Here is a 17,843-nt window from a genome sequence, read left to right on the forward strand (position 1 = left end):
AAACCAAATCCCAAGTGTCATTCTTCACAAGAGCATCCATCTCATCATCCATAGTTGACTCCCATCCTGATTTTCCAATTGCCTCTTGAAAACATGTAGGCTCTTTATGTTGCACACGTGAAACCATGTATGCATAATGTGTACGCATGTAACCGTTGTATGTCAATCTATCAACTGGATAACGCACCTTCTCTGATCTTCTCAACTCTGGTGCACTCTTCTCTTCAACTCTTGCATATGGTGGTACATATTTCTCAACATGCCAGGTGTCCTCAAATGTGGTAAACCATGCTCTTCAGCAAAGCTTTCATCTCCAGAACTCTCCTCAACCACTTTATTCTTGCCTTTCTCGTCTTGCTTCTTATCTCGCAAACGATCGCTCCATGGGTTGGCACTTCCTGTACTCTCCTCTGCCATATGTGGTCTTGAAATAATTTTTGTTGATGGTCCTGGATTATCAACAACATGACGCACATTCTCTTGCTCTTCATACTCATCTTCTATCATCACTGGCTTTGGTTTATACCATGGTTCATGATCACAAAATCTGACATCTCTACTGACATAAACTTGTCTTGTCGTAGGATCATAGCACTTGTAACCTTTCTTTTCAACTGGATAGCCCAAGAATATACACTTCACTGCCAGTTGAGAACGGGAAAGCCGGAAGAGGTAGAGAGCTGCAAGAGGTGGCCTCAAGAGGGAGAGGGTCCGCTGCAGGCCACAGATGCAGGCCAGTGCTATACATGAGGAGGAAAAGAGGGGGTTGCAGGACCTCTAGGAGAGAAGGAGGGGTGACAAAGGAAGGTCGCGAGGGCTGTAGTAGATGGAGAGAAGAAGGGGGGCCTGAGGCCTTGTGCAGTGGACGAAGGAGCCAAGGGCCAGCCAATTGAAGGAGGAAGGAGCGTTGCCAATGGGGGGAGTCGCTACAGGAGGCAAGGCTGTGGGCCGGAGCACCATAAGGCAGTGGGTCGAGGGTGGTAGGACAAAGGAAGGCCGAGTGCAAAGAAGCATACGGGGTGCCTCTCGTGGGAATGGCGGCTAAGTCGCGAGGTAAGTTTTTAAAAAAAAGAAGATGGCCAAGCTATATACAAAAAAAACCGCTGCAGTCTGCAGTCGACTGTATGTGTGGGGGCCATCTGGTGCCGTGCCAAGAAAAGCGAGCCACTTGGAGGCGCATGCAGAGGAAGCGCCAGAAGGAGGACCGCCACTTGGGGCTAGCTTGCATGAAAAGAAGGGGAGAGCGCTGATATGCGGAGGGCTTGTGTGCAGGAGACGAGGAGGGCAGCCCGATATGCAGAAGGTGGTTGATTGCAGGTCAGCCCCACATAGAAGGGGGAATCGATTGCAGTGGCGGGCTGCAAGGTGATGAAGACCATCAGGTGAGGCAGTTGGGAAAGGGAAGCTAAAAACATAGGGAGGCCGGCTATAGGCTAAGGAGGGTGGTCGGCTGCTGAGCCGCCAGTTGAGAAGAAGAGCCGCTAGGGCGGCAAGACAGGAGGGGGTGGCCAGCGCTGTGTAAGAAGGCCTAAGAGGGTCGCCATGTGGGAAGAAGGTGTGGCCGAGAGCTTTTGAGGAGTTGCAGGAGGCGTCACTGGTTGGCACGTGAGCAGGTGATGCAGAGTCTGGAGGGTTAGCAAAAACCGATGGGCTGATCTACTTGAGTAGGAAGACAACGAGTGGTGACAAAGGAGGCCGCCAGGGCTGCAAGCAGGTGCGTGTGTCACATCGAAGAGAAGGTGGAGCATCATTTGCAGGCGGTAGTTCATGCATGAAAAGACGCTGCCATGTGCAAAGCAAAATAAAGAGGCCGTTGAAGCAGCAAAGGGAGGAGACAAGATTGCTTCAAAGCTTATTGACACCATCATTATACCAGAGAGTTTTTAGTGATGATGCACAGCTTGTTTAAATGTTTTTGATTGTCTGAGTTCATTCTTAATCTCGTCTATCTCGTCTCGTGCGGTTGCCCGTGGTAGCGGTGGCCCCGGGTCTTTGGTGTGTGTGTGCAGAGAGAGAGAGAGAGAGAGAGAGAGAGAGAGAGAGAGAGAGAGAGAGAGAGAGAGAGAGAGAGAGAGAGAGAGAGAGAGAGAGAGAGAGAGAGAGAGAGAGAGAGAGAGAGAGAGAGAGAGAGATTGATTGTGGTTGCAGACTGAGTGGTATTGTTTGTGTGGTCGAGGCGTGTGTTGTCTCCCTGTATGAGTGCATTTACAGATTGAGGAGTTGTATGGTGTCGGCTATGATGGTTTGTTGGTGGATTTATTGCTGGAGTGCTCATGTGTGACTGTGGGTAGTCTTGATTGTTTAAGGCGAGTCCATGGTGCAAAGGTTGGTAGATAGTGTGCGTGTGTACGTGATTCTGTGTGGTTTGGGGTGTTGGATACCTGCTGGGCTATAGAGAGGCATCGAGTTTGTGTCATGTGTGTTGTTCCATTTCCCCCATCCCATCAGTGGTGCCCCCACTGAGGAGCTACTGATAGCTTCTTGGTGAAGTCGAAGACGGTGTTGCGGTGTTTCCAGGTTCAAAGAACAAGTGTTGCTAAGAAAGATGAGGTCGGGTTTTCTGACTTTTACAGATGCTGAAGATGCTGAAGTGTGGCTATAGGAATATGGTCTTTTTCTGCTGGAGAGTGGCTTGTCAAGAGAAGAGGGGGTGGCCCAAGAATTCCCGCTCCTGGTTTGTGGAAAAGCAAAGGTATGGTACGATGGCTTGCAGGTTGAGGAAAAGCTGGATTGGGGCAGATTGGAAGCAACATTCCGAAGCCGATATGTGGCCAACCACTACAAGAGGTTGTGTGCTCTTGTGACGCTGTTAGCGACAGAAATACACTGGGTTTTTATAACCCTCGGCGTCGCTAAAACCGTCGCTACGAGCGTCGCTACGAGAGCGTCGCTATATGCATCGCTATAAGTGTCGCAATATAGAGACGCTCATAGCGATGTTTACACTGAAGACTATAGTGACGCTCATAGCGACGCTACAGAGCCTTGAATAGCGACGGTTTTAGCGACGCCCGAGAGAATTGTTTTTTGGTGGCAGGGCATACCCATCAACCATATTGTACTTGATTCACTTTTTTAAAAAAGTGCAAGGGTAGATAATAGACCCAAAATAGTCACCCAAAAGACGCATTGTTTGCAAAATTGACAATTGTACACATCATAGGCAAAATGAATTGATTGGCAAATGTAATAATGACAATTGTACAACATCATAGGCATAAAGAATTGATTGGCAAAAGGAACTGCGGTGACAAATGTAATAATATACATGGTTCAAAAAGACGTATAAAATCCGTCTCATGATACATAAGCTATGAGAAACCCTAAACTAATGCTATCTAGCTACGGCTAAACTGACGTCGTCTAGTCAGACGTCTCGTCGCGTCCAAGCGGCGTATCTGTCGGATTCTGCAAAAAAAGACAATAAGACAGCTTTCAGTAAGTATAAACATATAACGACATTTATAAAACAATACAAAAAATAAAAAAGAGTAAACCCTAATACTAACCATGCCGCCGCGAGAACTGAGAATGTCCATCAGGGCGTTTAAGCCCTTCCTGCCTGCGTACTCGCGCTCGTACGGTGTGGGATCATGTCCTGTCATCGACCACTGTCAAAACATACAAAGATTTCATTATGTTAGAATTAAAAAACTCATAAACCCTAAACTATCGAACATAAAGAGCAATGTGAAAACACTTACAAAATCGGCCTCAAATGATGCCCATCCACCGCTCCCCAAGTGGTGCGAGCTCCCTGCCTCTACTCGCTCTCTGGCTGCATCCTTTTGTTGCTTCCACTTGTTGGGATTCTCGCGCGCTGCTTTCTTCGCATTCTTCCAATCTTCTTTGGCCAGCCAATCTGGCCTGTTCCACCCATTCTTGATTGCTTTTTGCACTTCGGAACGCTTGTGTTTGCAGTATTCGCGCATTCGAATCTTCATCAGGTCTTCATTGAAGCGCTGATCCCATGTTGGAACGGGAAACTCATCATGAAGTATGCTGATGACTCTGTTTTTTAAATCACTTGGTACTTCACTCCATTTGTTTAGTATGTAGTGTCTAAACAGATGAGAGCAAAGACCACGCATGCGCGAGATCACCTTCTTGCCGTCATCATCCATGATGGTGCCGCCGCTGAAGTCGATGGAGTAAGACAAGCCCTCTGGCCGGTGACGCGTGAACCTGGGTGTCCCGGCTCTGGCTCCACTACAAGAGGCTCTTCACATTAGCGACGCTCACACAGCGACGCTCAAAAAAAAAATTCCCGGCGTCGCTATGAGCGTCGCTATAAGCGTCGCTATGAGCGTCGCAAATTTACAAAGAAATTTGCGACGCTCATAGCGACGCTTATAGCGACGCTCATAGCGACGCCAGCTGGGGTAAAAAAAATAACCGAGCGCGCCCAAAAACTCAGATCTCAGATCTGAGTTTTTCGGCGCCCTCAAGCAAAGAGCAGGTAACGCTCTCCCTCACTCTCTCTCTCTCTCTCTCTCTCTCTCTCTCTCTCTCTTTCTTTTACACACACACACACACACACACACACACACGAGGAGAGGAAGGAGAGCCAGGTATGCTCCTTCCCTCTCCTCATTCTCATGTTCCCTTCCCCTCTTTCTCTCTCCCTCGCTCTCTCTCACACACACACACATACACACACACATATAGTGTTTTTGAGAGAGAGAGAGAGAGAGAGAGAGAGCGAGAGAGAGTGCAAAAACGCACACACATACATAAACAAAGAATGCACACACACATTGAGAGAGAAAAAGAGAGAGAGAGCATGCATAAACAAAAAACGCACGCATTGAGAGGGGAAAAGAGAGAGAGAACATGCATAAACAAAAAACGCACACATTGAGAGAGGAAAAGAGAAAGAAAACATGCATACGATCCAAAAAAACGCACACACATTGAGAGAGAAAGAAAGAGAAACTAAGGGAGCGTCGTAGGAAACTAATTAAAATTAAAAGACCTAAAGATCTAGCCGACGAGGAGTTGAACTGAAGACCTATTATTCAAGAGAGAAATGGCGTAATCAATCTATCATACTTGGCATGGGTGATAGAAAGGTTATACCATTTATCTCTTTTTATTAGCACACACATCCACACACGCGCACACACACAGGAAGAAGAGAGTTATAACGTCGTAGGAAACTATCTTAAAAGACGTTAAAGATTAGGTTATATGTAGACTTACATTAAATTAGATTTAGGTTTATTTTTAACTAGATTTACGTTTATTTAAGCTAGATTTAGATTTATGTTATATTAGATTAGATGCGGGTCTCCATAGACTGCGATGCCTGCATGAAGCGGGTGAAGAAAGCCCTCAATGGAATATAGGGTATTGCTACCTTCACTCATAGTGGGCTCCGTCGATCCAAAAGTACTGGTGAAATGTCTTCAGAAGATAGGGAAGAAGGTGGATCTTCAGGGCGGCAAGAGTCACTACATCCCCGACACAATGACCATCTAGACAACCTCTAGTCATTAGACTTACGTTAAATTAGATTTAGCTTTATTTTTAGTTAGATTTACGTTTATTTAGATTTACGCTTATTTACGTTAGATCGAGTCCACGCAAGAATTACTTACGGTTTAGGGTTTAGAGTTAGACGAACAGTGAAAAGATCTACTGTGAAAAGATGTTAAGATGAAGTGAAGTGCTACAGCTAGAGAAGAGGCAAAGGGATTTTGTCCACTACATGCAGTATCATGTAGACGTGGGTGTCTAGATTTCTTGTACCCACAAATATAGGTATTGACCAATAAACACGAGATTATAACCCGGTGGTTCTGATCTCCGTGCACCTCTAGACCGAGGTGTGCGGGGATTGGACATGACTAGAGAATGTGAGGGAAAGAGAGAGAGAGAGAGAGAGAGAGAGAGAGAGAGAGAGAGAGAGAGAGAGAGAGATAAGACGAAGAATGCCAATAGAATATTAAATTTGTTGTCTAGGTTATAAGTTTTTTATCCTCATTATGAGTAGCGACGAGGATGTGGGACCGTCCAACCGAAACACCTATCTCTCAACGAGGGTCTTATGTCCTTGTAATCAATGCAAGCATGCTGTGCGACGGACAAGACGTGTTTCTTTGCAGCACGTTCGTGAATTTGGCGAGTTCGATCCATCTATTATAGATCGAGTTGTTGCCAATTATAACTCGTCGGACTCTGACGCTGGCCAACAAGCAGCAATCTTGCAACCCAATAGACGTATTCGCAGGCGCTTTGGTCAAGCAGCATATGTGAGGCCACAAGATGTAGCCTCTGACAGCTCGGGGGATGATCATGCAGAGCACATTCCCAACGAGGCAATGTTTGAGCCCGAGATTGATGAAATGATCGAGACGATCATGGATTCAGAAAGGCTTATCTATGATGATATGAAAAGTGAAGCCGATACATCATTGTATAATGGAGCACGTATGTCTAGATTGAAAGCACTCCTGGTTCTTCTCAACATGCAGGCAAAGTTTGGATGGAGTGACACTAGCGTCACAGCGCTTTTCAGGTGATCTATTACAATTAGTTTACTTTAATAGAACTCATGGTGTATAATGATCTGATAGATTTTTACACGACTGTATCATATTTTTATGTTGTGTAGATTGCTGAAAGAGCACATTCTACCAGCTGACAATGTGATGCCAGATTCCCGAGATGAAGCAAGAAAGATTTTGCGAAACTTGGGGATGGATTACAATTCTATCCACGCTTGTCCTAATGACTGCATTCTTTTCAGAGGGGAATACACAGACATGGAGAAGTGTCCGAAATGTGATTCCGAAAGATATCGAGTAGATCTCCACGGGACAAAAATTCCACAAAAGGTTTTGCGACATTTTCCTTTGCTTCCTCGCATCAAGCATTTCTTCGAATGTAAGTCCATGGCCGCCCTAGCATCATGGCATGAGGAGAATAAATCTTCGGATGGTGTGCTACGAATTCCTGCAGATTGCGCAGCCTGGAAACATATAGATGGAACATGGTCGGATTTTGCCAGGGAAGCTCGAAATTTGCGCTTAGGCCTGGCTATGGATGGCGTAAATCCATTTGGTCAAAGATCAACATCTTACAGTGTATGGCCCGTTGTCATCGTCAACTACAACATTCCCCCGTGGTTGACTACGAAGAAGGGGCACCTATGGCTAAGCTTGATTGTGCCAGGGCGATATAAAGTGGGGAATATGGATGTGTATCTTCGTCCACTATTGGAAGAGCTACAACAATTGTGGATTGGCATAGAGGTGGTGGATATGAGCCGACACACAGGACGACGGAATGCTTTGATCAGAGGTATTCTAATGTGGACCATGCATGACTATCCCGGGCTAACAGAATGCTCAGGTGATCTATTGACACTCCTCTCTCAGACACTGTAAATCTTGTTTTTCCCCATAGTTGATCTATTATCATGTGTATACATGCAGGGCTTCAAACAAGCGGATACAGAGCATGTGTCACATGTGGACCTAGACTGAATGCACGTAGGGCACCCTCACTGAAGAAGCAAATCTACGAAGGTCATCAAGCGTATCTTCCGGAGAATCATGTGTTACGCGACGGCTTTTTGGGAAGAGAGCCACCAAGGATGTCTGCACAAGCATGGTTAGAGCAGAAGGAGATGTGCGATGACGGATTGCCTCCAGGGATGAAGAGACTATCTCTATGGTACGAGTTACCATACTGGCCTCGACTCGTGATCAATCACTTGCTCGATCCAATGCACATATTCAAGAATGTGGGTAATCTACTATGGGACCATTTGACCGGCAAGAAAGATACTTTGGGAGCCAGAGTTGACCTTAGAAATGTGGATCGTATGGAGCAATATTGGCCGCAAACAGCGTCTGATGGATCGATAAAACTTCCTAAAGCACCATGGATTTTCACAGGAGCCCAAGAACGCAAAGTAAAAGAGGCCATTCGATCTTTGCGGACCCCCACTGGCGTAATGCACTCGCTCCGAACGTGTTTTACTAAAGAAGGAAAGCTTACCGGTTTGAAGTCACACGATTGGCATAAAATGTGTCAGGTACGTTCATAGTGGACTTTAATATCATTGCATAAAATGTGGACTTTAATATCATTGCTGCACATACTTTACAGTTTATTTTACCGGTTGCCATTGAGGGATGTTTGTCTCTCGACATCCGTAACACAATCTACAAACTTGCAAAGCTGGTGCAATGGATCTCACAAAAGGAGATCGACGTAGACTCCATACCATTCGCCAAACTAAATGCTGCGGAGCTTGTGTGCATGTTTGAGAAACATTTTCCTACTACAATGCTAACCATTCAGGTGCATCTTCTTATTCACATAGTTGATGAGGTGGAAATAGCTGGCACAGTTCATTCCAGATGGATGTTCTTCTTAGAGCGTTTCATGAAAACGCTTAAGGGATATGTGCGTCAAAAGGCACGTCCGGAGGGTAGCATGGCAGAAGGTTGGTTGGTATCAGAGTCCCTAGTGTACATTGGAGAGTGGCTAGACGGATTTGATAAATCCCGGGACACGCTATGGCGAACCATAGATGATGAGCGCATATCTGGGATTGTCATGTGCAATCTCGGTGTTGAGAAGAAGATGACGGAAGATCTAGAGGCTAAAATCAACCGATTTTGCATGCTTCACAATCCAGTGATGCAAAAGTGGATTTCACAATATGAGGATGCAAAGCAAGAGCGACAAAGGGCACGAATCGAGTGGAGACGGGGAAGACGACCACCGATGCACTATCCAGCGGTTCTGGAGAGCCTACCAAACTTCATGAGCTTAAGATGGTTGCACAACCAATTGAAAAGCGCACAACAATGCGGTGACGAAGTGACTGAAGAAGAGTGGGAGTACTCTCGGGGTTGCGCGACCAAGGTAAGTTTGCAATGTACGACTAGCAAGTGACTTTATTTATAAACGTTTGAACGGCCACTCATAATCTTTGTTCGTTGTAGTATAAGTCATACACAGCAGCATGGTGTAAAGGTCGACATTTTAGGGTGGAACGAATCGACAAAAAGCGTTTTACTCAAGATTGTGGAATCATGGCAAAATTTGAACAGTCTAGTCGACGACGTTCCTCTGATGCAGATCCCGTGGTGGCGGAACTCACTTACTTCGGCACGCTGCAAGAGATTTTGAGGATCGATTACAGAGGATTTTTTGTCGACTTGTTCGACGTGCAATGGTTCAAGATAATCATGGAGGGTCGAAACGCTACTGTGCGTAGAGGAGAGTCTGGTTTTCTTGAGGTGGATTCTACTAAGAAATGGACTGACCTAAGAGACACTTTCGTACTACCCGAGCATTGTGAACAAGTAAGTATATAAATAGTTAACATCCCCCTTTTACAAGTTATGTGCTTGAAAGCTCTCATGTAAGTTATGTGGCTCTGGCAGGTAGTATTTCATCCTACAAAGTCTACATCAAACTGGTGGTACGTCATAGAGTTAGCCCCTCGTAGTGCAAGGACGTATGAAGGCTACCATGTGCCAATCACAACGACATCAATGGAGGAGATCAGAGAAGATGCTCAATCAGAAGCCGCTGCGGTGGTGCCAGACGAGCATCAAGATGCTACTACTCTATATGGGGTGCATGCAGAGGAGCTACAAAATGAAACAGAGGATATGTGTTTAAACGGAGAGCTCTATATAGATATAGGAAGTTATGCTGAGTTATGCGAGGATGAGAGAGAGATCTCTTAAAGCCACAAATATTGTATTTGAACAATTTTGCTCCGTGCTGTAAAAGCTCTAGCTCTCTAAGTAGCTTCCATGGTGTGTAACGCTCTTTTCTACTCGCGCTCACATCTTTTGATTGAAAATTCTGAGTTTTCGACTTGCCTCTTCTACACTCGATTCATTGCGTCATTGTATTTATATGCGTCATTACGTCATTGTATTTAATGGTCTTTGCGTCATTGTCTACTCTATTCATTCAATATTAAGTTTAAATATTCGTGTGTTTAATGCAGGTATGGATGATGAGGAGTTTCTTTCTTCTTTGTCACCGCAGCAGAGACAGTGGTACGTGGAGCGTCATCGCTCTGGCGCATCATCGCGCGTTCCTACACCATCCGCATCTCCCTCTCTTTCGGAGCATTCGGCGCGCTCCGAAGCTTCGGCGTCGACGAGACGAGCGTCACACTCGTCTAGACACCGGCGCTCTAGTGGTGGCGGTGGCGGTTGTTGTGGGGATTCCGCCACCGATGCCTCCACACCGCCTCGTGTTCGACGAGGCTCTTTACCCTCCCCTTCTTTGCCCGCCCCCACACCAGCCACAGCATCGCCGTCTACGCCAGGTTTTGCACGGCTGACTGTTCCTAGAAGCTACACACCTCTACCTACTCCGCCAGGAGCCACCCCACTCGACACTCCTCGCTTCGGGGCCCAGACGCCGGTGGAGACACCTGACGTCCGTACCCCCATCGACACGCCGCTAGAGACCCCTACCGGGACACCCAGGTTCACGCGTCACCGGCCAGAGGGCTTGCCTTACTCCGTCGACATCAGCGGCGGCATCATCATGGATGATGACGGCAAGAAGGTGATCTCGCGCATGCGTGGTCTTTGCTCTCAGCTGTTTAGACACTATATACTAAACAAATGGAGTGAAGTACCAAGTGATTTAAAAAACAGAGTCATCAGCATACTTCATGATGAGTTTCCCGTTCCAACACGGGATCAGCGCTTCAATGAAGACCTGATGAAGATTCGAATGCGCGAATACTGCAAACACAAGCGTTCCGAAGTGCAAAAAGCAATCAAGAATGGGTGGAATAGGCCAGATTGGCTGGCCAAAGAAGATTGGAAGAATGCGAAGAAAGCAGCGCGCGAGAATCCCGACAAGTGGAAGCAACAAAAGGATGCAGCCAGAGCGCGAGTAGAGGCAGGGAGCTCGCACCACTTGGGGAGCGGTGGATGGGCATCATTTGAGGCCGATTTTGTAAGTCTTTTCACATTGCTCTTTATGCATGTTCGATAGTTTAGGGTTTATGAGTTTTTTAGTTCTAACATAATGAAATCTTTGTATGTTTTGACAGTGGTCGATGACAGGACGTGATCCCACACCGTACGAGCGCGAGTACGCAGGCAGGAAGGGCTTAAACGCCCTGATGGACATTCTCAGTTCTCGCGGCGGCATGGTTAGTATTAGGGTTTACTCTTTTTTATTTTTTGTATTGTTTTATAAATGTCGTTATATGTTTATACTTACTGAAAACTGTCTTATTGTCTTTTTTTGCAGAATCCGACAGATACGCCGCTTGGACGCGATGAGACGTCTGATTAGACAACGTCAGTTTAGCCGTAGCTAGATAGCATTAGTTTAGGGTTTCTCATAGCTTATGTATCATGAGACGGATTTTATACGTCTTTTTGAACCATGTATATTATTACATTTGTCACCGCAATTCCTTTTGCCAATCAATTCTTTATGCCTATGATGTTGTACAATTGTCATTATTACATTTGCCAATCAATTCAGTTTGTCTATGATGTGTACAATTGTCAATTTTGCAAACAATGCGTCTTGTGGGTGACTATTTTGGGTCTATTATTTACCTTTGCACTTTTTTTAAAAAGTGAATCAAGTACAATATGGTTGATGGGTGGCAGGGCATTCAATGCCCTGCCACCAAAAAAATATTCTCTCAGGCATCGTTATAAGCGTCGCTATTTATGGCTCTGTAGCGTCGCTATATGCGTCGCTATACTCTTCTGTGAGAGCGTCGCTATAAGCGTCGCTATAGGCGTCGCTATATAGCGACGCCTATAGCGACGCCTATAGCGACGCATATAGCGACGCTCTGGTAGCGACGCTTTTAGCGACGGTTATAGCGACGCCGGGGGTTATAAAAACCCAGTGTATTTCCGTCGCTAAGAGCGTCACAAGAGCACATAACCTCTTGTAGTGCTCCCAAAGTATCTTTCTTGCCGGTCAGATGGTTCCATAGTAGATTACCCACATTCTTGAATATGTGCATTGGATCGAGCAAGTGATTGATCATGAGTCGGGGCTAGTATGGTAACTCGTACCATAGAGATAGTCTCTTCATCCCTGGAGGCAATCCGTCATCGCACATCTCCTTCTGCTCTAACCATGCTTGTGCAGACATCCTTGGTGGCTCTCTTCCCAAAAAGCCGTCGCGTAACACATGATTCTTTGGAAGATACGCTTGATGACCTTCGTAGATTTGCTTCTTCAGTGAGGGTGCCCTACGTGCATTCAGTCTAGGTCCACATGTGACACATGCTCTATATCCGCTTGTTTGAAGCCCTGCATGTATACACATGATAATAGATCAACTATGGGAAAAAACAAGATTTACAGTGTCTGAGTGAGGAGTGTCAATAGATCACCTGAGCATTCTGTTAGCCCAGGATAGTCATGCATGGTCCACATTAGAATGCCTCTGATCAAAGCATTCCGTCGTCCTGTGTGTCGGCTCATATCCACCACCTCTATGCCAATCCACAATTGTTGTAGCTCTTCCAATAGTGGACGAAGATACACATCCATATTCCCCACTTTATATCGCCCTTGCACAATCAAGCTTAGCCATAGGTGCCCCTTCTTCGTAGTCAACCACGGGGGAATGTTGTAGTTGACGATGACAACGGGCCATACACTGTAAGATGTTGATCTTTGACCAAATGGATTTACGCCATCCATAGCCAGGCCTAAGCGCAAATTTCGAGCTTCCCTGGCAAAATCCGACCATGTTTCAGCTATATGTTTCCAGGCTACGCAATCTGCAGGAATTCGTAGCACACCATCCGAAGATTTATTCTCCTCATGCCATGATGCTAGGGCGGCCATGGACTTACATTCGAAGAAATGCTTGATGCGAGGAAGCAGAGGGAAATGTCGCAAAACCTTTTGTGGAATTTTTGTCCCGTGGAGATCTACTCGATATCTTTCGGAATCACATTTCGGACACTTCTCCATGTCTATGTATTCCCCTCTGAAAAGAATGCAGTCATTAGGACAAGCGTGGATAGAATTGTAATCCATCCCCAAGTTTCGCAAAATCTTTCTTGCTTCATCTCGGGAATCTGGCATCACATTGTCAGCTGGTAGTATGTGCTCTTTCAGCAATCTACACAACATAAAAATATGATACAGTCGTGTAAAAATCTATCAGATCATTATACATTTAGAGTTTTATTAAAGTAAACTAATTGTAATAGATCACCTGAAAAGCGCTGTGATGCTAGTGTCACTCCATCCAAACTTTGCCTGCATGTTGAGAAGAACCAGGAGTGCTTTCAATCTAGACATACGTGCTCCATTATACAATGGCGTATCGGCTTCACTTTTCATATCATCATAGATAAGCCTTTCTGAATCCATGATCGTCTCGATCATTTCATCAATCTCGGGCTCAAACATTGCCTCGTTGGGAATGTGCTGTGCATGATCATCCCCCGAGCTGTCAGAGGCTACATCTTGTGGCCTCACATATGCTGCTTGACTAAAGAGCCTGCGAACACCTCTATTGGGTTGCAAGATTGCTGCTTGTTGGCCAGCGTCAGAGTCCGACGAGTTATAATTGGCAACAACTCGATCTATAATAGATGGATCGAACTCGCCAAATTCGCGAACGTGCTACAAAGAAACACGTCTTGTCCGTCGCACAGCATGCTTGCATTTATTACAAGGACATAAGACCCTCGTTGAGAGATAGGTGTTTCGGTTGGACAGTCCCACATCCTCGTCACTACTCATAATGAGGATAAAAAACTTATAACCTGGACAACAAATTTAATATTCTATTGGCATTCTTCGTCTTATCTCTCTCTCTCTCTCGCTCTCTCTCTCTCTCTCTCTCTCTCTCTCTCTCTCTCTCTCTCTCTCTCTCTCTCTCTCTCTCTCTCTCTCTCTCTCTCTCTTTACCTCACATTCTCTAGTCATGTCCAATCCCCGCACACCTCGGTCTAGAGGTGCACGGAGATCAGAACCACCGGGTTATAATCTCGTCTTTATTGGTCAATACCTATATTTGTGGGTACAAGAAATCTACACACCCACGTCTACATGATATTGCATGTAGTGGACAAAACCCCTTTGCCTCTTCTCTAGCTGTAGCACTTCACAGCATCTTAACATCTTTTCACAGTAGATCTTTTCACTGTTCGTCTAACTCTAAACCCTAAACCGTAAGTAATTCTTGCGTGGACTCGATCTAACGTAAATAAGCGTAAATCTAAATAAACGTAAATCTAACTAAAAATAAACCTAAATCTAATTTAACGTAAGTCTACATCTAACCTAATCTTTAACGTCTTTTGGGATAGTTTCCTACAACGTTAAAACTCTCTTCTTCTTGTGTGTGTGTGTGTGTGTGTGTGTGTGGGTAAACCTAAATAAACCTAAGTCTAATCTAATATAATATAAATCTAAATCTAACGTAAATTATGTTATATTAAAAACAAAGAACTAAACTAACAGGGATTATAAGAACCTTAAAACTGATTTAACACATAATTTTTCACATAACTCGGCAAGAGTTGGCATTCTCATCACTAAAGATGTGAGAGTTAACTTCCGGCGGTGACGCTGCCTCATCTCCATCCACATCTGACGACAACAATTGGCCCTTTGGACCGTTCTTGCTCTTGTTACTAACTTTGAAGTTGCTGTTGAATGACTAGAGGTTGTCTAGATGGTCATTGTCGGGGATGTAGTGACTCTTGCCGCCCTGAAGATCCACCTTCTTCCCTATCTTCTGAAGACATTTCACCAGTACTTTTGGATCGACGGAGCCCACCATGAGTGAAGACAGCAATACCCTATATTCCATTGAGGGCTTTCTTCACCCGCTTCATGCAGGCATCGCAGTCTATGGAGACCTAAATCTAATCTACTATAACGTAAATCTAAATCTAGCGTAAATAAACGTAAATCTAGTTAAAAATAAACCTAAATCTAATTTAATGTAAGTCTACATATAACCTAATCTTTAACGTCTTTTAAGATAGTTTCCTACGACGTTATAACTCTCTTCTTCTTGTGTGTGTGCACGTGTGTGGATGTGTGTGCCAATAAAAAGAGATAAATGGTATAACCTTTCTATCACCCATGCCAAGTATGATAGATTGATTATGCCATTTCCCTCTTGAATAATAGGTCTTGAGTTCAACTCCTCGTCGGCTAGATCTTTAGGTCTTTTAATTTTAATTAGTTTCCTACGACGTTAAATTAGTTTCTCTCTCTTTCTCTCTCAATGTGTGTGCATTTTTTTTGGATCGTATGCATGTCTTCTCTCTCTTTTCCTTTCTCAATGTGTGCGTTTTTTGTTTATGCATGCTCTCTCTCTCTTTTCCTCTCTCAATGCGTGCGTTTTTTGTTTATGCATGCTCTCTCTCTCTTTTCCTCTCTCAATGTGTGTGTGCATTCTTTGTTTATGTATGTGTGTGTGCGTTTTTGTTTTTGTTTGTACTCTCTCTCTCTCTCTCTCTCTCTCTCTCAAAAACACTATGTGTGTGTGTGTATGTGTGTGTGTGTGAGAGAGAGAGAGGGAGAGAGAAAGAGGGGAAGGGAACATGAGAATGAGGAGAGGGAAGGAGCATACCTGGCTCTCCTTCCTCTCCTCGTGTGTGTGTGTGTGTGTGTGTGTGGAGAAGAAAGAGAGAGAGAGAGAGAGAGAGAGAGAGAGAGAGAGAGAGGGAGAGCGTTACCTGCTCCTTGCTTGAGGGCGCCAAAAAACTCAGATCTGAGATCTGAGTTTTTGGGCGTGCTCGGTTATTTTTTTTAGCCCAGCCGGCGTCGCTATGAGCGTCGCAAATTTACAAAGAAATTTGCGACGCTCATAGCGACGCCGGGAATTTTTTTTTTGAGCGTTGCTGTGTGAGCGTCGCTAATATGAATAGCCTCTTGTAGTGAACCCGCAGTGGAGTGAAGTGAAGCAGATGATGGACAACCTAAAGCAAAGCCTTGATGGTGATTTTCGAGCATTCGTGTGGGAGTTCGAGGCCATATGGGGCAAGTTGGTGAAGGTAACTGCTATAGAGAATGCCGACTTTTTGAAGTTGACCAAGTTTATGGACTGCTTGCATGTCAAAGTTCGAGATAAAGTCAAGATGGATGGACCGTGCACATACGAGGAGGCAATAGCCTATGCACAGAGCAGGACGAAGAAGATTTTAAAGAAGCAACAAGCAAAGCAGGTTCTGTCGAGTCCATTAGTGCCAAGGCCAATTGCTAGGGAAGAGCTTCAGGTAGTCTGACCCTTTGTTGATGCACATGTGGTAGCAGCGAATAGGTGTGATGACAGAGTAGAGACGATAGCATGTGGGCCTATGAGGCCTTAGCAGCTGCAGAGAGGAGTCTACCAAGTACCACCTGATGTGCTTGACCAAGTGCCTTCTGAAAAGCAAGCAGTGGGGAAGATAGCTGAAGTGCCAAAGTCGGTGAGTTTTGAAACCGAGCTGTATTTGAATGATAGCAGTGCCTTGGATACAGACAGCACATGGGAAACAGAGTCTGCTTTCTCAAGGTATGAGACCTATGATGTTATGTATGTCAATAATTGGGTCAAAGAACGACAGGTTGTCGGTGAAGAGCCAGTTTGCAAAGACCAGGGGGTTGGGCAACCCTCTCTCTTGCGTTGCGATGGTAAGGCCATGTTGACTGAAGAAGAGTGCGTCGATGAAGAAGATTGGGGATTCAACGATCCAGTGGTCGATGTTAATGACGAGTCATAGATTTTGGTTGCTAAAGCTATGGCGAGGATACAGGACATGTGAGGCTATGTGCCTGCTCCATTACTGCTTGAAGAGCCTACAGATTAGGTTTTTCCAGTGTTTTCTTTGGATGATCGGATGCCGCAGGTTGGTGCCATGCTCCTGATGGATTTGTTGATAAAGGTTGCTATGCAAGTGCCACTACGCTGCTTGCCACAGGTAGTGTTTTTCAAAGACGGTGATGCTATGGAGATCTCTCTAGCCATTGGCGGGGAGACGTGTGATGCAAAGGATTTCTACGATGTGCAGGTGTGTTTATGGCGTGAAGATGGTCCATGTATACAACTTTTTGAAGGGTGTTTCTATGAAGGTCTACGAGACTGGTTGGCTGACAAAGTTACAGGTGCAAAGTAGGAAATACTTGTCTATGTGTTACAGTTGGATGGTGGTGATCAATGCCATGTTTTTGATCCAGTGGAGATTACAGCATGCTTCGGGAAGCCTGCAGCTTTCCATTTGACCCGGGCGGGCTCAATAGCAGTTGCATATCTCTCTTTATATATCTAATGCTTCTTGTACATATTATCTATCAATTTCTTCTTATGAAATGCTACTTTCCTTAAATGCTACTATGGTTGAGCATAAATGCTCAACGAGGGGTTGGGCAATGATGGTACATCTGAATTATGTCGGTCCAGAATAATGGCTACAGCCTTGCTATGGAATCATGCAGATACAGGTCAAAGCGGTGGAGTCGGTGCTAGATGCCGATAGCGTCAAGCTTGATCATGATGTGTTTGCTAAATGTGGCTCGAAGTTGGTCGAAGGCCATTCCGAAGCTTTGCCAGGTTGAGAGGCTTCAAAGTGTTGAAGCTCGATGGAAATAGTTGCGAAGTCTTGCTGTGATACGTACGCCAAAGCTACCTTGTGCTTGAAGAACCTTGTCAAGCTGGACCCTAATTATGGTGGCTTAGTGGTTTGGATGTTTGGTTTGTGGCCGTGTTGCCTTCTCAATGGAGGCACTGTTCGAATCGACAGGCACTTTCTTGTTACCATATACATGTGGTAGTGATGTGTGTGAACACACTAGGACCGCCGGGGCATTTTTTCCCTCTTTAGGAGGTTTTTTCCCCCGTGCATTGTATA

At 45.2% G+C, this 17,843-nt stretch overlaps 1 pseudogene; it reads left to right on the forward strand.

Moving 5' to 3' along the window:
- The first annotated feature begins 1,034 nt into the window (after nucleotides 1-1,034).
- LOC147427535 (uncharacterized) lies at nucleotides 1,035-16,718 on the forward strand (annotated as a pseudogene).
- Nucleotides 16,719-17,843: the final 1,125 nt, after the last annotated feature.

This window comes from Adiantum capillus-veneris, chromosome 23 (genome assembly GCF_014529385.1).
Source record: "Adiantum capillus-veneris isolate H3 chromosome 23, ASM1452938v2, whole genome shotgun sequence".
NCBI classification, from domain to species: Eukaryota; Viridiplantae; Streptophyta; class Polypodiopsida; order Polypodiales; family Pteridaceae; genus Adiantum; species Adiantum capillus-veneris.